The sequence below is a fragment of the Delphinapterus leucas genome, chromosome 2, assembly GCF_059928025.1.
Source record: "Delphinapterus leucas isolate spDelLeu-1000000601 "Yukka" chromosome 2, BTC_Dleu_Yukka2, whole genome shotgun sequence".
Classification (NCBI taxonomy): Eukaryota; Metazoa; Chordata; class Mammalia; order Artiodactyla; family Monodontidae; genus Delphinapterus; species Delphinapterus leucas.
The window spans coordinates 3,937,593-3,965,456 of NC_143130.1; the positions used below are offsets into that span (position 1 = coordinate 3,937,593).

The 27,864-nt window shown below is 42.4% G+C and overlaps 1 long non-coding RNA gene across 1 annotated transcript; it reads left to right on the top strand.

Moving 5' to 3' along the window:
• Positions 1-1,658: 1,658 nt before the first annotated feature.
• On the top strand, positions 1,659-27,760 carry LOC149749937 (uncharacterized). Its single transcript, XR_016391866.1, has 3 exons — positions 1,659-4,832; positions 5,775-5,881; positions 5,986-27,760. It is a non-coding gene; the product is annotated as an uncharacterized LOC149749937 (long non-coding RNA).
• The last annotated feature ends 104 nt before the right edge of the window (positions 27,761-27,864 follow it).

Below are 27,864 nucleotides of genomic sequence, written 5' to 3' on the forward strand. Positions count from 1 at the left end.
AGCCCATCAGTGATGGGCAGCACCCCCCAGGATGATGCGCCACACACGCGAAGTGCAGGTGAGTATTTAACGTACTTTCAGCTGTAAGAATCATTCCTAAAATGGCACTTAATACGACTAATAGTAGACAGTGCAGAAGCCAGCTCTTTGTTTGCTATGAATGAATGACTTTAAACCAGGCTTGTTGAACAGTTCAGTATAGCTGACAGTTGAAGGTTTAACATGAATGCAGAGCAGACCATGTTAAAATGTGGCATTGTCCCAAAGTACAGAATAACTAAGACATCCTACGTTTAGCAGCACCTTTTTGTAACAGTAACTTAAGTGAGCAGTAGAGAAAGAGCAGAGGAAAGGCTGAAATGGGTGTGATGAGAAAGACACAGAACTATTCAAAACTTTTCCAGCATTTTCTAGGTTAACTACAACAATCATGATTCTACAACTGAGTCTGTTAAGATTAAACCTTTGCTGTGTGAAAAGACTAGAATTTTACATTCCACAAGTCAGTGAATATCCCATTGTCCTTGGGATTATTTCTTCAGTTACATATTTAGTCCACACCGTTTACACATATGCCCACTCTACAGTTTTCACATGAGCGTGCTCTTTTGTCAAATCCTGCAACAGAGATTTTGCGGAATACTCTGATTTGGACTAGTGTGTTTCACAGTAAAGTGAGAAACGAAGAGTCCAGGTCAGAATTTAAAAAATGGAATCCGTTAGCGTGATTCTTTGAAAGGGATTAATGGTAGCAGCAAAGAAGATACATACCAGTTAGACTTCAAGAATTTACACATTCCAAAGCCATGAACTGGGATGAAACTTCGTATAGGAAGGGTCGGCGCTGGCGATCATTGACGTGGTACTGTGATGGACAGCTGACTGGAAGTATTTTATAAAAGTAACTTTAGTTGGAATACGGTTTCCCAATGATGTGAATATTTTACATCAAAAATTTATATATTATGACTACTGTTTTTATATTCAATAAATAAAGGTATGTCAACAGTACAGAACTAATTAACAAAGAGATTGAGGGAAATGGTTCCTATATTAGCTGATAAAACACTATATATGTTAACTCATTTTTACAACTCTGAGTTTTCTTTGGGGGAGAGGAATAAGGAGTTAGATGTGAAACAGTTGTACTTATAAAGGTCCAAGATATATTTGGCAAGAACCTGGAATAATCAAAGAAGCAAAACAAAAAATAGCTTAACTTATTTAACAAAATAATAATTTTTAATGTCCAGGTCTGAAGGTAGGCAATCAAGACAGGCATTTTCCAGGGACAGACTTCAAGTGCCAGGTACTTGCATGCCTAATACTGTCTGTCTTACCTGTCCAGTCTTAACTGGACAGACGGACACTTAGGAGAGACAGGGAAGGTTTCAGGCTCAGCGTGACCACCACCTCATGGGCCGCGTTGGGCGGTGTCCCTGACGCAGGGCCACAGCATCTCCTGGCTTCCCCTCAGAGCAGGTGTCCGACGCAGGAAAACCTCAACGTCTCGTTCACTTCAAGTCACCTCCTTTTGCCCTGATTTCTTGCGAAGAGCAGAAGCTTTGGTTATAAGAAGCACTTTGAGGTTGTGACGGACAGTGAAAGTGTCGGAGCGGGGGGAACACAACGGGCACGGCGGGCGAGGCGAGGTGAGGAGATGGGGGGGAGTCGGGAGCATCTGTGTAAACGCTTCTCTCTCAGACGAGAGGTCGTCGGACATTTCCAGTGAAACACTCATCACAGTGGCCCGTGTGGCCCCTCTCCAGGAGCCAGCGAGGGGCAGCTCTCCGGGGCGTCCCCTCTGGCGGCGCGTGCCCTCCTGGCCCCTGACGGCTCGGCGGGCCACAGCGGCGCAGCGAGCCGCGGAGCCAGGCGGGTGGACGCCTCGGCCCCGGGCTGGCCGCCGCTGTCGTCAGCGTGCACGCCCGTCACTGGCTCGTGTGCACGCGGCTCCCAGACTCCTGTGCCGTGACCTGAGACACTGGCTACGCAGGACGTGGCCGTCACAATCAGTGTGAACGGCACGGAGCGGAGCAACCCTTGGAGTTTGGTTATATTTCCCAGAATTTATGGTCACAATGATTAACGTACAGGGATGGAGGAACATTCAGAAATCAAACCTTTTCAAGTCAGGCAGTCACACGTATTTACAGTATGTACAGACTCTCTACTAGAACGGGAATAGGTGTCTAGATGACATTATTACAAATTTCCTGAAGGTGGGCATTTCTAGTCCCTGTAATTCAGAAAGCAAATCTGCTGGCTTGGCATTAAGACTCTGAAATAGTGTGATCAAACTGATATATATATATACATATATATATATATATATGTATATATATCAATCAAATAATTATATAATTATCATAAGAAGGTGTTTGCAGAAGTAACATTTACAAACTGTCTATACAGTACACAATGCTAGTACATAGAAAATAGATTCTGACTTTGATCCCCTTGGTGTAAGGCAAGACAGTCTGTCCCCAAGATTAGTCAGTCAGCCAGAGGTACAAGCGAGAAACAGTGGTCCACGGATGACTATGCAAACCAGGCGCCTACATATTAAAGATCGGGAGAACCAAGAAATTCCACTTTTTACGTGGGCCGCTTGATTCTGGCCTGCTGGATACATCAGCCACGTTTTCGAAAACATCAGCTATGCTTCTTAAAATCCTGATGCCACCTGGATGGCAACAGCTGATACTGTTCAAGTGGCAGCGACCCTAGACGGTTTTCAAAGTGCAGTAGACAACCAGAGGACTGCAGCCTTTCCAGGCGAATTTATATAGCACTTACTTACAAAAGGAAAATAAAAAGTATATTAATACTCTATTTCATGCTGTTGCTATCCAAGCAACAGCAGTACAAAATATACAAGACAGATCACACATGATTGCAATGTAGACCCCCAAGATTGAGTTGGAGGGTGGTGGTATACAAGACTTACTTAAAAATAAGAAAACCAACGACACAAAAGGGCAAAAGTCACTGGCGGATGTAAACCTCCCTGTTCCAGTCCCCAGCCTCATGCCGTCTCCTGGACACCCCTTCCCCCTCCCTGTCACAGTAGCGATCCTTGGATTTGTGGCGGCTCCACTGTTTATCGCCCTCGTTGTGGTCCTGCTCTCGATCCGGGTCCCGGGAGCGGTGCCGAGACTCCCTGTGTCTGCGTTCCCCACCCCCGTGGGGTTCCTCTCTGTGGCTGTGATCTCGGTGCGGGGCACAGTGGTCTGCATGTTCGTGGGAATAATCTTCCTTGGGCTCTGCGTACGCGGAGTCGCGACTCTCCTGCGTTTCTGAATCCAAGGTCTCCTGCCTGGAGAGGCCTCGGCTGGCCCCACTGCGATGGCTGTGGTGCTGGGGTTTCTTGACTGGGTCTGGGCAGGGTTCTTCTTCAGCTTGGGAAGCAGAATGGGTGGCAGCCGCACGATCGGTCCTTGGATCCCCTTGAGAAGCCTGGAGGTGAAGGAGCAAACACAGGCCTCAGCCAAGGTCGGGGTCTGGGGAACTGTCACAAAGGCAAGTCCATACAAGTCTAGTCCCTTTTCAGAGTCTCTAAAGTGCTGAAATGAAATCTGACCTAGCTCGGTTGCTTAATGTGTTCGATAACATCCAGTAGCGTTTCTATTGTATTGGACTTTCTGTTAATTTGTAAGCGCCTAGAACAGCACAGAGTAACTTTACAAATTTTTAAAAAATGAATGCATGAAGGAGGGAGGGCATTCTTTTATATCTTCTCTTGTGGTTCAAATATAGATATAGGTCCCTGAGATCTGTCTACACATGGGTGGACACTTAACCACCTCTGCTCGGATACAGGTGGGAAGATTAAAAATGCTTAGGATGTTGGCTTTAAGGGAAGAAAATGATAAAATGTCAAATGCTTAAACGGCACTTAATACGAGGCCAGCAGTGTTGTGAGACTGTCATGTATACTGACTGATTAAATACAACCACCCTGTAAGCCAATCTCATGAGAAAAGTCACATGACAGCCCCACGAGGCAGGGTCATTAGTATTCCTGAGGCAAAGGGCAGGTAAGGATTTTATCCAAGATTAAACCCCTGGGAAGGGGTGGAGAGGAGAAGGAATTGAACCCAGGTAGTCTGAGTCCACAGTCTGTGCTGCTGGCCACATAGAAAGTTCCTCTGTCCTGGCCCTAACAGAATATGGGGAGAGTGGATTTTACGGTTTATAACACAGTAAGTCCCCTACATACGGACCTTCAGGTTGTGCACTTCCAAAAGATGCAAACATAGCTCCGCGTGTCAAATCACGTAAGTTAGATCATTTGGCGTACGCTGTCATGTGCGTGCATCCTCTACAAGTGGTTGTGCTTTTGTGTTCTTTACCGTATAGGGTACGGTGGTACAGTATCTTTATTTCAAGCCCAGGATGGTCGGAAGCGAGCGTAAAAGCAGTGGTGACCTAGCGGGTACGACTGTCCTTTTCCAAGGGACTGTACTGTAAGGTTAAAAATGTTTGATCTTTTGTTTGTTTCTTCTGTATTATTTGTGTGCAAAGTATAATAAACCTGTCACGGTACAGTGCTATATAGCCGATTGTGTTAGTGGGCAGCCTAGGCTAACTGCTGGACTTACGAATGCCTTCTTGGAACGGAACTCGTTCGTATATGGGGGACTTACGGTACTTCATAGGAGGCTGTTTACACTCCTCTTACAGGCGCACAGCTCACGCTGGAGACACTTAAGGGACTCGGTGTTCCATCTCATTCTGGACAGGGCTGCCCAACTGGAACGAGCACGGCCCCGGAGCCCTGGACCCCTGGACCCCAGTGGCGCGAGCGAAGGAGGGAGCGCTGCTAACCTGTGAGCTGGGGGCCACAGCGGGGCTGATGGGCAGGGTCGAGGTGGCCAAGGTACGGCTGAGGAGAGGGTCGGGGACACTGCTGCAGGGCGGGTGGGTGGCCTTCCAGTAGGCCTCCAGGTAGTCGGCGAGGTGCTCGCAGGCGTCCTCGAGCTGGTTCTCGTCCAGAATCACATCGAACAGCTCCTGCAGGGGCAGACGGTACAGATGGCATGCGTACAGCGGCCAGGGCGCCTTGGCCGTGCTGCCCCTGGGCCTCCTGCATGCCAGGAGCACGGAGGGCGCCCGAGGGCTGCGTGCTGCATCCCTGCCGTGGCGACGGGCTCCTCTCTTCGCAGGGGCTGACCGCCCGCTATGGCCTCACTGCTTTGCTGTGTGAGTGACCAGGCGTGAACAGGTGTGATAACAGTTGTTAGGGGCACCAGAGAAAAGTTGCCTGAAAGGAATTGATCCTATGTTAGGGGCGAGATGTACAAAAGAAAATGAGAATATAAGCCAGAGACTATGAAAAGCTGAACCTTGGAAACGACTGAGGCGAGGTGAGGATGTGAGGAAGCCGAAGCCACTACTGACTGGATGTGGCCCAGACTTCAGAATAGTTCAGAGTTCCTACAAATGTAATGTACTCCCGGTAATTATAAGTGGGTCTGATCCCAGTTCTTAAGGCTTCTGATATACCTTCATTTAAAAAAAACAAAGCCAGAACAAAAGCCGGAAGCATACAGGCCCAAAGCATGGTATGCAAAGCAGGGGATTCGAGGTAGGGATGTGTTCAGGTGTCAGAATCTGGTTACTGAGTCCTTTAGAAATGGTCTCAGATCAATTTCTTAGACGGTAATGAAGAGCCAGCAACTCGCTCCCTGAGTAGAAGTGAATAATAAACCAACCCCAAACAGCCGTCTTTTCAACCAAAGTTTTGAAACAATGATTGTGTTTCATTAAAGGTGAAACACAGATGACTACTGAGGTGTTAGATTAACAAAGCGAGGTCACCACGGAACACACCGTAGCTGTTCGTAAGCGACGACCATGACCTAGACAAGTGCTCTTGGTAAGAGGTAGACCATTCCCGTCTTTGGGAGGAAACCCACTGTTAATGGGCAGGGTTCTCTCCCTGGACAGGCGTTTACCTGTCCATCTGGTTTTTGTTAACAGAATGCGGGTGTGAAGCCTTCAAGTGGATTATACTGCATAGAGAGACTTACCGGAGGGCACTGAGCCAGCTTATCTGCTGCTACCATCTGAACATTGAGGTGTTTAGCTTGAGATTTCCCTCGAGATTTTATTAACCTTTGTAAAACCTGTAAAAGACGAGATTCTTCAATTGGGGTATCTGCACTCAGGTAAACAAGGTTCATTATTCGTTCCTTTCTCTGGTGTCCTTGCATGCAGCACTGATGGTTTACAAATAGATTACGCTAGAAAACAGAATCTTCAAGATGATCAGCAAAATTAACACGTTGACATAAATCTCAGTCACAAGCTTCATAAGTCACCAGCGTGGAGATTTTTCTGAGTCTTGTCTTTTTTCAAGGCTAGCAGTTCTCAAACTTTGTCTCATGATTTATGTTTTTAAAAACTGTGGAGAACTCCCAAGAGCTTTTTATGTGTACTGTAATAGTTATATATTAGAAAGTAAAACTGAAAAATTCATTTAAGAATGACCAGTAACCTCTTATATGTTAACATGTCATGCATTCTGATAAAATAGCTAAGTTATTTGCAGGTTTCTCTACTGCCTGGCTCCACAGAAGACAGCTGATGTGCCCTGCTTCTACAGTGAATCTGCTACAGTGTATTGTTTGAAACAGGCAAAGAAAATCCAGTCCCCTATAGATACGTAATTAGTAGCCTTTTCAGATAATTGTGGATATCTTTCTTTGATACTACAGTAAACAAGTGGTAGCTTTTTAAAGACTAGCTCTCATGTGAAATCTAAATCCCTATCAATCAATGAACTTTTCTTACTCTGTTACATTAAATTCCATTGATCTGTCCTGAAATTTGAAGGACATGTCAGTTGTTCTTTCCAATAAAAATGGCGTTCCAGGATGAAAGTGGCTACTTTGGTTTATGACTTGAAGAATCACACTGGTACCTGCCCTCAAGAAAACGGACTTCGAGCACGTAGCTAAAGAACTTGAAGTGTACTTCCCATTTCGTTACATAGAATATTAAAAAGGTTTGTACTGAAGAGTCAAAATTTAAGCATTTTTTACTACTTCATCAGGACATTCTTAAGTGAAACTGGGTTGTGGCTTTTTTTTTTTTTTTTAACCTGGGAGTGCATGGGGAGGGAGAATGCCACAGCTGCTCCTGCTACTGTGGCCTTGATTCCTGCTTAGACATCACCCAGCGCTGCTTCTGCACCATTGGTGCAAAGGTCAAACCAGTGAAAAAGGGGGAGGATGTCTGAGTATTAGATAATGCTTAGATAATAATCATGGAAATGGTTCTGACCTCATGGACCCTCTAAAAAGTGTTTCAGAACCTCCCCCACCAGGGATCCACGGACCACACTTTGGGAATCACTCACTCCCCTAAGCCATGAAACTCATCATGCTTTTGCTTATATGGATCGTAACAATTCTCGGCCACCACGTCTCTCTTCAGACCCTTTGTGATGGATGAAGACACAGCCCGTTTGTAACTGGAAAGCAGACTATAGATACACATTCTAGTAAAAGTTCCATTACAGAGCAAACAGTAACAAACAACCCTACTTACCTTAGGAGAAGAAATCTTGACATACACTATAATAGGGGCCAGAGAGGTTTTACTGAGTTGGGCTGGATGATTAATAGTATCTGCATCAAGGACCACCAGTTGCAATGTTCTTGCAAGTTCAAAAATCCTTTCAATTTCACTCTGAACTTCCGCTGTAAAAGGTTAAGCAGAGTTTGATTGATTACTTTACAGCATTTTTAAACCAGATTGAGACAAAGTAAAACGGTACTCAGGTAGGTGAGGTTGCTGTCTACAGGTAAGAGAGCTGGTAACAGGTGTCCTTTGGAGAGAGCCGTTCCTTCACAATACCTCTAGCATTTAGGGAATTCCTCTCTCAACCAGACATCTAACACGATGTCTATGAGAGTCAACGTTTCTGGCTCTGTGCTGACGTGTTTTTGGTGCTATAAAACTTCACTCCATGAAGTCATTTCATTAAAATGTTGTGAAATAGAAACTTGAAGAGAGGTCTTCCCTGTGTTTGTTTCTGACCACTCTAGCCTAGCACCCATCACCAGCCTTCCTGTCACTGCACGGGCTTATCTGTGTTTATATGCCACCTATTGGTACGCCTTCTGGAGATGATTCATAGAGTCTAGAGATGCTTATTACCAAGCTGAACTACAACAGAAAACAGGAGAGATTTTAAGAGTGTTACAACAAACTCGTCCAAAAACACACTTCTCATATTTCCCACCAACAAAAGAACAGCCCTGTAACATTCATGCTTTAAAAGGGCGGTTATATATTAGAGTCAGCATTACAGGAATACAAACTATATAAACATCCAAAAATCTACTTGAATGCCAAAGAAATTTCATGCAGTTCATCTGCTTCTCCATTTCTGTACCACTGCTGTCCAGTACGGTAGCCACAACCCTCATATGCCTGTGGAGCTCCTGAAGTGTAGCACATGTGAATGAATGAATAAATTTTTGAAATTTAATTTAAATAAGAGTTAAATAGCCAGAAACTACTTTACTAGACATCATAGGTCTATAAAGCATTATATGTATTTTACAGTGCCCACCGCAGTCATGAAGGGCCAATTCCATGAGATTCCTAGACCTACAGAATACCATTTAATTCCTCTTATGCATTTGCATCCATGCCGAAGATTCCTGGAGATAATTTTAACTAGTACATTATTCCAGAAAAGGCAAGTCACTATTGTCTGCCTCACAATATGTTATGACTAGAGGCCTTTCATTTAACCTGGGTGTCTTTAAAATCAGGGCCCAAACCACTTGAGATACTGGCTTTAAAATAATATTTGGTCACATTACCACCCATGACATGGTTTTGCTAAAAGAAAAAAACAAACCCGTTAAGCTGCTGGATCTATCAGTTTATAAGAAATACAGGGAACAGACAATTATATATAAACTACGCCCGTGTAATGCAGTTAGCAAAATTCACTCTCTGAAAACCCTGCAGAATAAGTGACCCAGTTTCTTCAAAAAACTACGAGGAAATAAAAAAGATCTATGGAAAACGAGATTAAGAGATTTAAGGACCTAGGAAACATTCGCAATGTATGGACTTTATGTGGATTCTGATTCAAACAAATAGTAATTGACATATTGATAATGCATAAAGTAAGTGGATAAAATGTTTATATATATAAAGATGTATGTGTGTGTATGTATAATACATGACAGTTGGGAAATGATACATGGCTGAGTGGCAACCTGATATTTGGGATGTACTGTTAAGGTCTGGCGATAATGGCGATATGGTTTAAATAAAAAGAGTCTTCAATGTTTAGAAATACATACTGAAACATTTACAGATAACATCATGTGATGTCTGGGATTAGCTTCAAAATAATTCAGAGACACGAGAGGAAGGCAGGGGGAAGACTGGAAATGAAACAAGATTGGCCATGAATAGATGATAGTTGAAACTAGGTGATGAGTACCTGAGGTTTCCTATAACATTCTTTACTTCATATATATTGGAATTTCCTTAAACAACAGTTTTAGAAATCATTCATAATAGTGTTCTAAAACATTACTGACACTCTTACTTGCTCTCTTTTCTCATGCTCCTTAAAATTTTATTCCAATATAACCTTGCTTCTTTGTGCCCTATAAATGTTTTCACAGCCACTGATCCCCAACAGTCAAGTTCCGATCTAAGTTAATATTTATTGTAAGCATTAAGAAATTTGATTAGTCTACGGCCAACACCACACTCAATGGAAATGCTGAAAGCTTTTCCTCTAAGATCAGGAACGACACAGGGATGCCCACTCTCACCACTTCTTTCAACATAGTATTGAAAGTCCTAGCCAGAGCAATTTGGCAAGAAACAAATAAAAGGCGTATAAATTGGAAAGGAAGTAAAACTCTCACTGTTTGTAGATGACATGATAGTATGTATAGAAAACTCTTAAAGACTCCACCAAAAGACCGTTAGAACTAATAAACAAATTCAGTAAAGTTGCAGGATACAAAATTAGCTTACAAAAATCTGTTGCATTCCTATACACTAATAATGAACTATCAGAAAGAGGAAGGAAGAAAACAATATCATTTACAAATTGCATCAAAAAGAAAAGAATACCTAGGAATAAATAAAACCAAGGAGGTGAAAGACCTGTACTCTGAAAACTGTAGGACACTGATGAAAGAAACTGAAGACACAAATAAACAGGTATTCCACGCTCATGGACTGGAAGAATTAATATTGTCAAAATGTCCACACCCAAGTGATCTACAGATTTATTGCAATTACTATCAAAAATCTAACGGCATTTTTCACAGATACAGAACAATCCTAAACTTTGTATGGAATCACAAAAGACCCCAAACAGCCAAAGCAATCTTGAGAAAGAAGAACAAAGCTGGAGGAATCATGCTTCCTGACTTCAAACTATATCACAAAACTATAATAAAATAGTATGGTACTGGCGTAAAAACAGATCCATAGATCGGCGGAACAGACTAGAAGAGCCCAGAAGTAAGCCCATGCATATATGGCCAATTAATTTATGACAAAGGAGCCGAGAATATACAGTGGGGAAAAGGACAGTCTCTTCAATAAACTGTGCTGGGTGAAAACGACAGCCATGTGCAAAAGAGTGAAACTGGACCACTGTCTTACACCATACACGAAAATCAGCTCACAAAATGGATTAAAGGCCTTAATGTATATCCTGAAACCATAAAACTCCTAGAGAAAAGCAAAGGTGGTAAGCTCCTTGACATTCGTCTTGGCAATGCATTTTTGGATTTGACACCAAAAGCAAACACAAGAAAACCCAGAGTAAACAAGTGAGACTACATCAAACTAAAAAGCTTCTGCACAGCAAAGGAAACCATCAACAAAATGAAAAGGCAACCTGCCAAGTGGGAGAAAATCTTTGCAAGTCATATACAGGCGTACATCAGAGATACTGCAGGTTTGTTTTCAGACTACTGCAATAAAGCAAGTCACATGAACTTTTTGGTTTCCCAGTGCATATAAAAGTTGTGTTTACACTAAACTGTAGTCTATTAAGTGTGCAAAAGCATTGTCTTATAAAATCAATGTACATACCTTAATTAACAAATACTTGATTGCTGAAAAATGCTAACCATCATCTGACCCTTCAGAGAGTCACAATAGTAACGAAGATCACTGATCCCAGATCACCGTAGCAAATGTAATGAAAAAGTTTGAAAGATTGCGAGAATAAGCAGAATGTAACACAAAGACACGAAGCGAGCAATGTTAGAAAAATGGTGCCAATAGACCTGCTCAAGGCAGGGCTGCCACAAACCTTCAATTTGTGAAAAACACATCTGCAAAGTGCAATAAAATGAAAAGCACAATAAAATGAGATATGCTTGTATAGGATGAGTTAATTTCCAAAATATATAAAGAACTCTTACAGCTTAATAGCAAAAAACCAAACAGTCCAATGAACAAATGGGAAGAAGACCTGAATAGACATTTTTCCAAAGATGACATACAGATGGCCAACAGGTATATGAAAAGGCGCTCAACATCACTAACCATCAGGGAAATGCAAATCAAAACCCCAATGAGATATCACCTCACACCTGTTAGGATGGCTATCATCAAAAAGATAATATAACAAGTACGGTGGTGATAATATGGAGAAAAGGGAACCCTCCTGCACTGTTGGTGGGAATGTGAACTGGTGCTGTCACTATGGAAAATGATGTGGAGGTTCCTCCAAAAATTAAAAATAGAACCACCATGTGATCCAGTGATAGAATCTTGACGGAAATGTGGAATTGGAAAAGAAAAGAAAAGCACAGGTAAAAAGAACAGGTTGGGGGTAGCCAGAGGTGGGAAGTGGGGGGTGGGTGAGGGTGGTCAAAAGCACAAATAAGTCCCACGGATATGACGCACAGCATGGTGACTATAGTTACTAATATTGTATATTTGGAAGTTGCTAAGAGAGTGGATCTTAGGAGTTCTTCTCACAAGAAAAAAACTCGTAACTGTACGTAAACTTGTAACTAGACTTCTGTGATCATAACACAATATATACATGGGTCAAGTCATGTTGTATACCTGAAACTAATCTAATGGTATATGTCAGGTATGTCTCAAAAAAAAAAGAAATTTGATCACAAAGATTTTCATCCATGTACTCAGTTAATAATAACGGTTAATCACACAGAGTCCCACACCTTAAAAAAGCTTCATTTTTCTTAGCAGTTTGAGTACTATGAAAAAAAAAGATTATAAATGTAATATTTGTTCATTGCATAAAATCTGAGTAACATAAACATAAAAAAATAATCCATTATCTTATTATGTATACAAAATTACTTTATCAACATGTCAATTGCTTAATATATGTATCATGTATATATGTGTATATGTATGCAAATATTTATATCTTCTAGTATTCTTACATACACAAATATCTTAACACTTTTTAAATTAAGGGGGGAAATGAGATATTTAAAAATTTTAAGGAGTTTTTTTCAGAATCCCAGTGCAACATATTAGTAAGTAAACCTTAAAAAAAGATGACCAATAAATTCTGAAGAAAATACTTTTAACTTCCAAGTAAAAATGATGCTTCAAAAAGAAATGTATCTGTACTAGTGGCTTTTCTTTGACAGAGTACATCATGCTTAGAACTTATTTCAAAAAAGAAATGTCAAAGACAGCTGATGTTCATTTCTGAAACCGAAAAGCCTTATTGACCTGTCCAAATCCCAATCACTTAACAGCCGTTGAATTAAAACTGGTGCTGATACTATGGAAAACAGTATGGAGGTTCCTCAAAAAGCTAAAAATAGAGTTGCCATATGATCCTGCAACCCAACTCCTGGGCATATACACAGACAAAACTATAATTCAAAAAGAGACATGCGCCTCTATGTACATAGCAGCACTACTCACAATAGCCAAGACATGGAAACAACCTAAATGCCCATCAACAGATGAATGGCTAAAGATACGGTACATATACACAATGGAATACTACTCAGCCATAAAAAAGAATGAAATACTGCCATTTCAGCAACATGGATGGACCTAGAGATGATCATACTAAGTGAAGTGAGTCAGAAAGATAAAGACAAATACATATGATATCACTTACATGTGGAATCTAAAATATGACACAAATGAACTTTTCTAGGAAACGGACTCACAGAACAGACTTGCAGTTGCCAAGGGGGAGGAAGGTGCGGGAGGGATGGACTGGGAGTTTGGGATTAGCAGAGGCAAACTAGTGTATATAGGATGGATCAACAACAAGGTCCTCCCGTATAGCCCAGGGAACCGTATTCAATACCCTGTGATAAACCGTAATGGAAAAGAATATAAAAAAAGTACATATATGTATAACTCAGTCACTTTGCTGTACAGCAGAAATTAACACAACATTGTAAATCAACTGTACTTCAATTAAAAGAAAAACTCAGAGCTCAGAAACGATCATGTTTTCTGGAAGATGAGAAAGAAGGGAAGTGCGTTCGTTTGGAAAGACATTTCTCTAATTGAACAATACTATAAAAACAGAGGCGGTTGTTACACTTTGTAGCTAGTGTTGGACGATATCCAAGCGGTCAGTCGAGAATTAATAAGACTTGCGATGGCTCTGGTATCAGTGATGTAATGGTAATTCCAATGCCATTTCATAATCACTAAGCACAGAATTCTAGTTTTGACAAGTTCCTTACTTATCCTAAAAAACGAAATCTGTAAAGCCCCCTCTAAGCCTCTTTTCCTTTCCGCAGGCCCAGGGAGGTCTGCCTCTGGGCACCCAGTCCCAGGCACCAAAGTGGCTTCCTCACTTCATAGAGTGTGTGATCCTTGGTAACAGGCTTCATTTCTTGGGGCTCCCTAAGTGTTCTTTTTTGGAAAATGGAAATGAGGGACTAAATGAATCAACATGCAAAGCATTTATTGTGGTGCCTGGCCCACAGTAAATACTTAACAAATGTCAAGTATTGCTTTGTGCCTACCTCTGTTAACATTTATTGCATTGTATTTTGATGATATGATTGAAAACTTTTCCGACAGGCAGTGAACTGACAGAAAACTGGCAACAGTACATAATTACTTCCATTCCTTCCGTCAGTACACTACTTGGTACACGCTTGGCACTCAAAGACTGTGTTGAAAGAATGAATTAAAAAGGCAAAGAAAAAATATAATCATTTAATATATATATAATGTAACATTTTTTTGCCTTTTTAATTGACTATGTATTAGGTAGAAGCTGCTGTTGTAGAAAAAAGTTCATTAAATCTTCAAAAACATGAATAATGAATTCGACTGCCAAAATATATTTAGATGAAGAACTCCCTTTGGGTAGAAATATTGCTATAGCTGGGCCATTGGAGCAATCTTGTGGAATAAAAAGTGCTAATTTATTAAGACAGACATAGCTACGCTGGTAATGGATAGGTCACGAGGAGGGAAGAAATGAGATTCAAAAGATCAATAGTCCCGTAAATTCCACATCGCATCGATTCGCAAGGCTAGTTTTAGAGTCTATCATCCGCCCTTCATTCTCCATGAATTATTTTTTTCTCTTCCTCAGAGAAAGCAGAGGTGTAATTAGGATCACGACACTGCTCGATGGACAAAATCCTGGACCGGTGGTCAGGACACCCAGGGTCTAGCCTTAGCTTTATTCGTTAGTAGGTGCCTCACCCACACCACACAGGTCCCTTCACTTCCTATGGCTCTCAGATCCTTCACTGAACAGTGATGGGCTTGAACAAGATCGGGAGTTCTCAGACTCTGGCATATGGTAGAATCACCAGGCAGCCTTGTTAAACCAGAGATTGTAGGGTCCCACCTCCAGAGTTCCTGATTTTATAGGTTTGGATGGGGCCTGAGAATGTTCAGTCTTCACTAATGCCCCCATGATAATGATGCTGTTGATTTGGAGACCACACCTGAGGACCAAATAAGGGGTGCTCTCTGGTGTGTCATCCCCGTTCCACAGTCCCTGGTGCTACCAACATAAGTGATGAACTTTCCTTTAATTGATGCTTCTGTTGAGATAACTGTAGGCTCGCAAGCAGTTGTAAGAAATAACAGAGAACCCTGTGCCCTTTACCCAGTCATCCTCAATGGGAACGTCTTGCAAAACTGTAGTGCGATATCACAACCAGGACATTAATATTAATACAATCCACCCATCTTATTCAGATTTCCCCAGTTTTATGTACTCGTGTGTGTGTGTGTGTGTGTGTGTGTGTGTGTGCGCGTGCGTGCTGAACTCTATGCAGTTTTATCATGTGTAGGTTCCTGCATCCATCACCACAGTTTAGAGGCAGAACAGTTCCATCAGGACAAGGTGAAAGAGACAGACTTTTAACAAATTATCTCCACTGACTCCTCAACTGCACTAAAAACATTTACCAAGCTGTAAACATTATTATCTGACCACCTAGTTGCTAATATACAAAGTAAATGCCTTCCCCTGCTCCGTGTGTGTTTTCTGTCAGTTACAGCTGTTGCCACGTGCACGGCTAAATCTAGCTTCACTTCCTTTACTGTCAGTTACAGCTGTTGCCACATGCACGGACTTCCTTTACCGTCAGTTACAGCTGTTGCCACGTGCACGGCTAACTCTAGCTTCACTTCCTTTACCGTCAGTTACAGCTGTTGCACGTGCACGCCTAACTCTAGCTTCACTTCCTTTACCGTCAGTTACAGCTGTTGCCACGTGCACGGCTAACTCTAGCTTCACTTCCTTTACTCTCATTTGCTGATATTTTCCCACTTTCGGTACATAGTTTTTGCTATCGTGCGACACAAGTAGATCCCACAACTGCAGTTGTGTACAAACGGGTGCAAAGATGTTTAGGTTTCCTAAACTGATTTGTCCCTGGAAAACTGCTTGGGGGAAAACCAAGCCACAGTTTGCAGACAGTATAAAGTTGGGCAGATTAAAGAAACTCTGAGGTGAATTATTTCATAAAGCAATAAGTATCTGAGTTTATTAGTTTTAAAAGTTTGGATTTGGAATTGGCAAATAACTCTTACCAGGCCCTTTGCTATTTTAATTTAAATAATATTTTTGCTTCTAAGACTATAATGTAATTTATGTGCATAGCTAATGTAGTATTTTAAATTATGATGCTTGACCAATATTGCAACTGAGAAAAAAGGTGAGAAGTTTTATGAGCCCATACAAAGACATCCATACAGGCAAGGAAGTCCTGTACCACTCCCAAAACCTGAGTATGTACTTAAAGCTACAAAATTTTCAGGTTTTTTTTCTTCATGTCACACAGTGGTACATTAGCATAATCAACTCCAAATGCAACATACTATACTTCTGTTTATGCAATGAAAGTTTTCTAAAATCTCATGTATAAAGCAAAGTTTTACCTATCAAATTATATCTTCAATATACAGGATCTTTCATCCTTTCATAAAAGAAATAATTGCTATAATTGATCTCGTCTATTAAATTTGAGGTCAATTTTCTCAAATTTAATTTTTTATTAAATGTATACAAGAAAACGATGCTTTTGAAGTAAGCTCACTGGGACTTCCCTGGTGGTCCAGTAAGACTCTGTGCTCCCAATGCAGGGGGCCTGGGTTCCACCCCTGGTCGGGGAACTAGATCCCGCATGCCTCAACTCAGAGGTCACGTGCCACAACTCAGAGCTCGCATGCCGCAACTAAGAAGTGCACATGCTGCAACTAAGACCTGGGGCAGCCAAAACAAGTAAATATTAAAATAAAAAATAAACTCCCCCAGTTTGCCCCTACCTGCCCTTGGGTTGAAAGAACTTCCAGGATAATAAGTAACGCTTGAAAGAATAAGTTCTTAGCAGTGGTTTCTGCCCCCAAACTCAGTGTCTGGTTTACCTTTCCTCCAGCATACACCTTCCAGCAGTTCACAAACACTGGAAAATAATTTGACTTAGATCTTTGAAATGCTAATACTCTTTAAAAATAAAGCAACATTGCAGAGAACTTATTGTGCAGACTGAGGAAACATGCTAGATAGAAACTGGTTTAAAGGGTAAGAAAAACTGACTTCAATAAAAGCAAAGATTGGAGTGTTGATACTTTAATACAGACAGTTTATCCTCTTATGGGGCAATATAGCAGCAATAATTCTCTCCCCCCCCCAACTTTAATATATCCTTAATGTCAGCACAACTACAGCTTAAAAGAATACCACGATAGAGAATAACTTGTCTTCCCTGGAGAAAATACAGATTTGTGATGTACAACAAACACTGAATGCAAAGCCATTTTCCAACTTTGCATAAAAACAGAGGACAGAAAATCAAGGTGTGGCGCGTTCGAGGAGAGGGGCAGTGTCAAGGTGTGACTACCCACTTATCCCATATATTTTTACTAAGCACCTACTTTGCGCCAGTCAGTGTGGGGTGTACCGGGGAAGCAATAATGAGCCCAAAGAAATCCAATCTCTGAGCTCACAGGGCTTATCATCGAGTGGGGGAGACAGGCATCAATGATGCACTCACGCAGTGAGGGTAACATGGCGGCCCTTCCCGTGATTCAAAGGGGGAGTCAGGTGAGGAGGGAACGGCAGGTGCAGAGGCTCCGTGGCAGACAAAGGACTGAGTGAAAGGCAATGTTATGGATTGAATTGTGTGTCCCCCCTCCACCAAATTTCCTGTGTTGAAGTCCCAACCCCCAGTACCTCAGAATGGAAGCCTATTTGGTGATAGAGCCTTTCAAGAGGTAAAAAATGTGGTCCTACAGGTGGGCTCGTATCCATGTGACTGTATTTGGCCACAGGGCCTTCAAAGAGGCGATTAAGCTAAAATGAGGCCAGTAGGATAGGGCGGGCTACATCAGTATGACCAGTGTCCTCATAAGACGAGAGAGAGAGAGAGAGAGAGAGACAGAGAGACAGAGAGACAGAGAGACAGAGAGACAGAGAGACACCAGGGAGGTGCAGACACAGGAGAGGTCACGTGAGGACACAGTGAGAGGGTGGCCGTCGGCAAGCCAAGGAGAGAGGCCTCAGGAGAAACAGACCTGCTGACCCCTTGATCTTGAACTTCCAGCCCCTAGAAGTGTGAGAAATAAGTTTGTTTCCGCCTCCTGGTCTGTGTGATTTTGTTACTGCAGCCGTGGAAGGCGAGTGCAGACGGTGTGAGGTGAGGCTAAGAGCTGTGGACACTCGGGGTCCAGGTCCAGGTCGAGGAGTTCTGCTGTCGTCCAAGAACAACGCAGAGACATTTACAGTTTGAAGCAGGGATGTGTGCGGAACAGATCTGCTGTTTGAAGAGATTTCTTCGGCTGTGGCATGAAGAACTAAGGGATCCGGGTCGAACTAGGTGTGAAGTACTCACGGTGCCTGGGGCCCTTGGAGTGGAGCAGCAGTGTAAACACTGCATGTGATGAGACAGATGGGACAGAAATTCAGGAGGCGAAACTGACAAGACCTGGAGATGTGCTGGGGAAGGAAGTGCGGGTGCTCACGTATCAAGAGGGCCACAGAGTCTCCTGGTCCTCCAAACGGAGATGAGCATCCTGACTGTTAGGACTCAGATAAGAAACCCCGGGAAATTATCAGAATACAGGAAAGCTGATAAATTCTCTTTAGCATGTGCTAAGTGTGAGGAATATACAAGGCAACACCGTCAAGTAGGATGTACAACTCTGGAGTGGAAAGGCACTGTCCGGCTTGGGGTACAAACTGTGAGCTCTCTGCATATAGGAAGTAACTGGAGCGATTGGTATGAATAATTTTGCTGAGAGAGGGGGACCAGAGAGAGGACCCGAGAGGGACAGTTAAGAACCCCTCACAGTCTAAAGAAGATGTGGTCTGTATGTATATATACATGACTCAGCCATTAAAAGGAATGCAATAATGCCATCTGCAGCAACATGGATGGACCAAGGGATTATCACAGTGAGTGAAGTAAGTCCAAAAGAGAAAGACAGAGACCATATGATATCACTGCTCTGGGAATCTCATGTACGACGCAAATGAACTTATCTACGAAACAGCAACAGACTCACAGCCATAGAGAACAGACTGTGGTTACTGAGGGGTAGGGCGATGAGGGAGGGAAGGAACGGGAGTGTGGGATGAGCAGCTGCAAACTAACTGGTATATATGGGATGGATAAACAACAAGGTCCTACTGTGTAGCACAGGGAACTATATTCAATACCCTGTGAAAAAACATAATGGAAAAGAGTATGAAAAAAAAGTATACATATGTGTAACTGAGTCACTTTCTGAACAGCAAAATTAACACTGTAAATCAACTCCACGTCAATAAAATTAAAAAAGAAAAAAGAACTCACACTCAAAAGCCACAGAGCATAAGCCTGCAAAAAAAGGAAAGGCAGGAGGGCCAGAATCGGTGCTGTTGAGGAATCCAAGGGAAGGGGTGCTTCAAGGAGAGGGGGACAAATGTCCTCCAAATGTCACTGCAGCGTCATGTAAAACAGATTGCAGTATGCCCACTGGGCTAGTGACGGGGAGGTTACTAGTAACTTCTTTATAAACAAATGTGGAGCCAGATGGAGAGTGAATAATAGTGACTGAAATGGGGACTTAGCTAAGTTTGGAAAACTTAGATTTTGGGGGGCTGTGTTCAGCCGGGTGGTGGGGACAGAGAGAGAGGTCGAGGCCACTGAAGGGACTCTGTGGGTCAGGGCAGGCTATTTTATGGCAGTTAAATTTTTAAATGGAATTAAATTAATTATTGAAAAAAAATCCATAATTTAGGAAAAACCCCAGATGATAGCACCAAAACACTGAGAAGCTGGCAGGGGATAGGGAAAAGTGAATCTTCTTCTCCAACTGCTTTTCTTACAATGCTCATTTCTCACAATTCTATAGAAGCAGCTTTAAGTATGTTTTTATGTTAATGTTAAAATTAATGTGCAGTGGGGAACTCCCGGCGGTCCAGTGGTTAGGTGCCTGCATTCTCACTGCCAAGGGCCCGGGGTTCAGTCCCTGGTGGGGGAACTAAGATCCCACAAGCCGCACGGCATGACCCAAAAAAAAAAAATGTGCAGCGAAATTGACTTTCTGAGGGGTATCCAGCTATATGGATTTTCGCACGAGTACACACTTGTGTAACCTCCAATTCCATCGCTCCCCAAACTGCTATTCCTTTGTGCTCACACCCTCCCCCAGGTAACCACAGCTGTTTGTCACTAGAGTTTTGGCTTTTCTAGGACATCATATACATGGAACCATACAGTATTTGACCTTTCCAGACTGGCATCCCACCTCGGGGCCTTTGCACCTATCGCGCCCTCTGCCCAGAACTTCTCTCTTTTCTCAGGTAGCTGCAAGGGTAAAGAACTCACAACACAAAAGATTCTGCTAAAATGGCACCTTCTCAGGGAGGCCTCGCCTGACTCCCCCTATAAAATCACATTCTCCTCCTCAGCTGACTCTCTACCTGCTGCTTCTACCAGGACTCACCAACCACTGACTGACTATCTCTAACTGTTACCTGTCTACAGCTACTTCTATTAGCTTCTGTCCACACCTTCTCTGTGAAACGAGAGCTGTATGAGCGTGAGGATGTGCTGTCCTTCACGTCTGTGTCCCCGGCACTTACCGTGACGCCCTGTACATGGGTGGTTCTCAAGTGTTCATCAATGGATGAATACATGCCTAAAATCTAGTCATGGTTCCGTCGAGCCTTAAGGATAAGCCCCAAATTCCTTAATATCCGCCCCCGTCTCCACCCTTTATCTCTCTGGTGTCATCTCCCACCTCTCTCTTTTTTAAACCATACACTCCGTCAAAGTAAAGCATGTATGTTTTCCAGAAGCCTCTGTGGCTCTTGAAATCCCTATCATACCCTTCACTCTTTCGCCCTTTTTCCTTGGCTAAACCCTATCCCGTTTTAGGTCTCAGCTCGGGCTTCGCTCCTTGGAGAAGCTGTTCTTGGTGGATACGCCTTCCTGCAGCCTTAGGTCTTCACCAAGCAGTGCAACGCACGAGCAACTTTCTCAATCACCCTCCATTTCAATGAGCTGACAACTTATTGGCCTCATTGCTACAAGCTCCTTCATCTTTTTTGTTCCCTGACTTTGACAGTCACTGTCTAGTGTATGCTCACTCTATAGAGTGCAAGAGTCTTGAACAGTAATACATAGTTGGTAGTTTCACAAAAGCCTTGGCAACCAACACGAAACTGTGACGCCATTGATTCAAACAATGAGTCTAAACAAATCACCTGACTTCGTTCATCAGTGGAAACAATGGAACGAGCATTTTGTAACGATGACTGTGAGCATCAAAAATGTATACAAAGAGTTTTAAGGGTCACAGACAATAAGGACAGGAGATCACTCTAAACAAAATGTAGGATTCCATCCCCCAGATATGTTTCTAAAGCTTGATGACTGCAGTTTAGTTAATGAGGGGCTGCTGGGGGAACAAAACTGGGTTCTATAAGGAATTATACTCATCACAGATAAGGGTTATTGTTTTCAACAGTTTCTCTATTTTTTATACAATATACTTCAGAGTTAACTAAAAAGTTTGACGTTAAAAGCCAGTCTCTCAAAGATCAAAGATCTCACACAACCATGAAAAAATTTATAAGAATAGAAACCTAATGCTTAGTAAGTTACATGTGTAACAGCGATTAACCTAAAACTTCAAGCAGGTGCCAAACGGATGAAACAGTTGCCGAAGCTCTTTCACTTGATCAAATTAGTGCACGATAACACACAGCGTTCAAACGCAACCCTGTAGACACGTTAACTGAAATCTCCAAATTGTTTTTACAAATGAAACAAAAATATGGCTATCAATATGATACAACTGTAATTCTTGATATAATTCAAGTATTAAGGGATTTGGGATCACAGCCATTATTTATGGAAGTCACACTATGTTTAATCCTTCTAATAATCCTAGAGTTAGTTACTACTCTCTCTCTTTTGCTGTTTAGATGAAGAAATGAAACCGTATACAAGCCCCATATCCCTGTCCTTTGAAGTCAAAGGCTTTTGCTTTAGTCTCCCAGGCCTCCCTTGAGTCTCTAAAGGCTGGCTCAAGAGTTAATAATTAGGAATGTCAACATGTAAAAACAAAGAATAGCTGTTAGGCTGGAAAACTGGTAACAATTTAGACTATAAATCCACCACAGAGCAGAGTCACCAAACTCCCAGTTCCCTGAAAAATAGAGATAAAGGCCTGACACACATCCCTTAGTTGTTTTTAAGGAAGCAGACCCCCTCCAGATGAAAACTGCTGACAGCAAGAACGAGAAGGCTGAAACCAGAAGGTTGATGGTGCTTGAAACTTGATGCCAACCAATCCAAGAATTGTGCATGAGCTGATCACACACCCTAGGGCCCCTTAGGGCCCCCTCCCTCACACTGCCTTTAAAGCCCCCTCCCTGGAAGCCATTGGGGAGTTCGGATCTTTTGAGCATGAGCTGCCCATTCTCCTTGTTTGGCACCCTGCAATAAATGCGGTACTTTCCTTCACCCCAACCTGGCGTCAGTAGACTGGCTTCGCCGCATGCGGGCGAGGGGACCCAAGTTTGGTTTGGTACCAGAAACTGGGCCTTAAAGAGGCTGATGACATTGCTTGTGGTAACAATGATGCAAAGCCAGGAGTTTTTAGAGTCTGCAGACACCAGAGCTCATGTTCGTGAAAACAGACCACAGCCAAAACATTCATGCTGACAGCCTGTGGAATTTTTAACTCAAAACTTTCAAAACAACTCCTTCCATACCATGAAATCACTAAGACGGCAGCAGTGGCTACTGGTGACACGTGTCTGTATTGTCTCTGCGCTATGACACATGGAATTATCATCTAGTTAGATCTGCTCACCAGCAGCCTCAGGAGAGAAGGGTTTAAGTGGCTTCAGCTCAATGGCGATGCACACACTTACCTAAACTTGACCTTGTGTTGGATCTTTCTATTATGGCGTGTTTACTGGGATTGTTCAAGACAGAGCGTTTGGCCAGCGAGATGTCAGCGGTGACCCTTGTGATGGAAATCCTGTTGGGGAAAAAGCAACAGAGGACTCTGAGGTTATTCGTTGAATAAAGGGGGACAGAAGTGCATGCCCCAAAGTCATCCAAGTATTTTATACACACACACACACACACACACACACACACACACACAGTGACCGTATTTTCAACCCCAAAAATGTTGGGGCACTTAATCATTCATTTTTTCAAAATCCTGCACCTACCTATCTTAGCATCTATTGGTTGCTTATGAAGTGCCAGGCATGCACTCAGCATTATTTCATTACCCAGACTACCTCATTAAATCATTCCAAAAACTTTATTTATTTAATTTTTTAAAAAAATTATTTATTTATTTGTTTTTATTTTCGGCTGCCTTTGGTCTTCGTTGCAGTGCGCAGGTTTTCTCTAGTTGCAGTGAGCGGGGGCTACTCTTCGTTGCAGTGCGTGGGCTTCTCATTGTTGTGGCTTCTCTTGTTGTGGAGCATGGGTTCTAGGCAGGTGGGCTTCAGTAGTTGTGGCACGCAGGCTCAGTAGTTGTGGCTCGCGGGCTCTAGAGCGCAGGCTCAGTAGTTGTGGTGCACAGGCTTAGTTGCTCTGCGGCATGTGGGATCTTCCCGGGGCAGGGATTGAACCCGTGTCTCCTACATTGGCAGGCGGATTCTTAACCACTGCACCACCAGGGAAGCCCCATCATTCCAAAAACTTCAGCGGAGAGGATATCCTCCCCCTTTTGCTGATGAAAAAAAAGTGACCCATAGGTAGATTATTTCTCCACGGCTATACATTTACGAAAAGTGGTGAAGCTGGGATTTGAACCCAGAACTACTGAGAGCCTATATTCGTAGGCCCTGTGCTATAATCCCTCCCACAGTATGGTGCTGTGATAGCCATGAGGAATAAATAAGAACAAGACAAACAAGGTCTTCCTCAGTGCTGAGAGTCTAGTAGCAGATATGGGTCATAAATAAGAAATTAATAAAATGATTACAGGTTAAGATGGCTGTTCTGAAGAGGACACAGGGGGTGCTGTGACAGACAGTCATGAGTTGTGGGGGTCATTTTAGACAGGCTCAAAATGAGAGCAACAAAATCTGGGAGCTGGAAAGAGTAGATGACTTAGACTGGAGACTTAGCCGAATAAACAAGCCAGCAGTAGAGAAAGTGCGGAGCAAAAGAGAGGACTCACAAAACCTCTGAAGAAGAAGGTGAAGGGGGGACTAAAAGCAAGAGATTTGGTTAGAAGTCTGTTTCATAGTTAGATCCCTCCACCTCCCCTCCACTACATCAAGCCACAAGGTGGCCATCCTTTTCCCGTGTGGTGTGAGACCATAAGTTTAGTCTCTCTAGGCAACAAAACAGAGGGCATCTGACCAGGGGATGCTACACAGAGCAGGGACAGAGAGAAGAAAGGATGCTAAATGTTGAGCCCCTAGCCCTCTTCCTCATCCTAGAATTTTGGTAGCCAAGTTTATATCCTCCAGGTGTCAAGAATGGAAGATTCTTCTCTGGGGAATCTGACCACCAAACAGAAAAGACCCAAAGATCAGGACTTTAGTGGTTTCCTATGAAGATCGTCCAGTGAGGTTGTCCTACAGGGAGACCCAAAGGGGACAAGCTATACCTATCAGCACTGAATTTCCTTTGATGCCCTGTTCTTGAAGTTGAGCACAGCAGTGTTCCTTGGGCATCTTAGGGAAACTTCTAACATGAAAGACCAAAACAAACAGAAAAAAATCAACTATGACTAACACCTAAAGTTGAAAGCTAAGAGATGATTATATCTACAAAACTAGAACAAACTTCTATATAAAGACTCAGACTCAGAAAGAGTTTTTGGAAACTAAAAATATAACAGTAGAAATGAAAATTCAAAAGAGGGGCTTAGAAGACAAAGTTAAGGAAGTCTGCTAAAGAGTAAAACAGAAAAGATAAACCGCTGGAAAATCAGAGAAGAAAGGCATAAAAACTAGAGAATTACCCAGGAGGTTTAACTTCCAAATAACAAGAGTTCCCGAAAAAAGACAATAAAGAAAACGCAAGAGAAGTAAAAAAAAAATAAAAAATAAAAAATCTAGAATTAAGAGTTTGATTTTCCAAATGGAAAGGGGGAGTCCAGCACAAAGGATGAAACTTCCGCATCCAGACATATTCTTATAAATTTCATGACACTGGGGACAAAGAAAAACCTAAAAGCTTCCAGAGGAAAAGGCAGGTCCCATACAAAGGTTCAGGAATGGAAATGCTTGTACTTCTCAACAGCAAGAATAATTAACACAACACTGTAAATCAACTGCAATAAAAAAATATTAAAACTGAAAACAAAACAAAACAAAAAACACAGCAACAATGGAAGACAGAAAGCAATGGAGCAAAAATCCTTGAAAGTTCTGGGGGAAAATTTTCTAATCAGAATTCCATAACTATTTTAACTGTCAATTAAATGGGAAGGTTGATTAAAGGCACTTTAAGACATTCAGGGTCTCAAAAAGTTTTAATGTCCTCTTTCTAAGGAAACTGTTGGAGGATGTTTTTGACAGAAACGATGGGTGTAAGCCTTGAAACAGATCAAGTGATCTAGGAAAAAGGGGTTCACACCCCAAAAGAAGGTGAAAGGCATCCCAAGGATAATGAGATGTCTCCAAATGACAAATGTGCACTCAGCACAGAGACACACCATCCAGACCCAAGCAGGACAGAACATTCCTGGAGAGACGGTTCAAGAAGGCACAGCTGAGGGACTACTGGATGTGTATGAATATATCGCGAGGAACTTGAGACAACCAGGGGAGAATGTGGGGCTTGACTGGTGCCAACTATATAGAAAAGTAAGCACGTGTAAAAAGCAAAATTATTAATCGCACAGAAGCCACAAAGAAAACACACAAGAAAAAAGTAATGTGAGTATACAACATGGCTCATTGAAATTGTATTTACATGGTCATAATGCATCCAGTATACGGAACCAGCCAGAATTATGCTTTAACTGTTGGGAGACTGGAGGAAGAGATGGATGCAGGTGCATGTATGTGAGAGCGAAAGGAGGAATATGCACGAGAGCGCTAAACAGTCTTCACGGCAGGAAGCCCAGAGATAATGCCTAGCAGTGAAAACTCAAGCAGCAAATGAAGCACACGATTTAGAGGCAAGGAATAAATACCAAGAGATACAGTTAAAAGAGTTAAAACTAGTTGCCCTCTGAGAGCAGGACATTCAGTAAAGTGTGGAAAGGGAATCATTGGCTTTTGCCAAAAACAAAAAAAGAAAAGGATCTGTTGATCTATATACTGTAAAATCCAGCCTTTACTGTGTACACGTCCCTGAATTTGGGCCAATTCATAAAGTCCTGTATCCACCATCACATTCATGACGCAGGACAGTTCCATCGCCTGCCCCACCCCACCCCTGTCAACCACGGAGCTGTTTTCCATCCCTATGGTTTTGCCTTTTCCAGAGCATCACTGTAGCCTTTTGAGCTGCGCCTCTTGCACTTTGCATAATGGATCTGAGATTCGTCCACGATGTTGTGTGTATCAGTAGTTCATTCCTTTTTATCGCGGAGCGGGACTCCTATTTATAAAAAGTCAGTCTATTTGATTAAGCTTTTTGTACTCTGATGACAGTATTACTTAACGTGGAAAAAACGATAACCAGAAAAGAGATACTAAACACATCAACTTAAACATATTTAGTTTCATTATGACTTCCCAAGGCATTCCCAAGTGAAACCAGACTGCTTACGTGGTTCGCTCTGTAGGCTGTGGAAGACAGCCACGGTTCTATTGCAACTCCTTAAGTCATTACTAGAGGTTCCGCCAAAAAAAAACAGACCTTGAAAGTCCTAAGGGCCAAATTCTGGGGACAATTCAGTGTAGAGGAGCGGTCCTCAACCCTCACAGTGTATCGAAGTTACCAGGAAAGATTTTACAGTTACGTGAAGTCCCATCCTAGACACTGGGTTTCGCGTAGTCACAGGTGGGATATAAGTCTTTGGTGGGTTTTTTGTTTGTTTTTGTTTTTAAACCTCTGCAGATAATTCTAGTATGCAGCCAGGGTAGATAACCACTGGTTTAGAAGAAGCTGTCTCACGTCTAAGTACATTTCCCACCTGACAAAGTGATGTAATAATATTTTCCAGGATGACTGATTTCCAGGAAGATTCCTTCACACAAGGTCATGGACCCATCCCTACAGAATTCAGTATGCATTCTGAACGCTTCTGTGTCGAGAGCTGACATTTTCAGAATCACTGGAGAGGACAACCGAATTCATCACTGATGGTGGCTTTCCTTCTCGCCCCCGACTTTCTTGTTAATTTACCTGTCGTGCTACTAGGTGAACAGGAAGATTGCTTTGTTCACGGGATGACACAGTTGTTTAGGGTGGATCCGACTGTAAATGGGCTCCTCTACTGCACATAACAGAAAGGATAATGATTCATCATCTCTTCTTTGACCTGACACACTTAATGCTATTTTAACAACCAGGATCATGATCCTGACAACTCTCCAGGGCTTCCACAAATGAACCTAACCAGGTTTCAGACAGAAAAAAATTCCTGTCAAGAATCATTTCATCCCCAGCCCTTCCTTTCCTATTTTCTCCCTCTTGGGCTTTACATTTAAAAAAAAAAAATTTTTTTTGTTTATTTAATAGATAATTCAGGAGTCATTCACTTTTCCCTTCTAGAATTACAGGTCTATTTAGAATTAGACACACCTGATACCTGGGATGAATTTCCACCCTCTGTTGCTGTCTGGTGACCAAAAGCAGACACCGAATGATTCAGTAACTCTGCATGTCTTGCCTTGAGTAAAAGAGTTAAAAGTTTTGCACGGCTTTTTGAAATTCTCCCTTATGGACCCTGTTACTTCCTTTGAGGATCTTTATTTGGTGATCACAG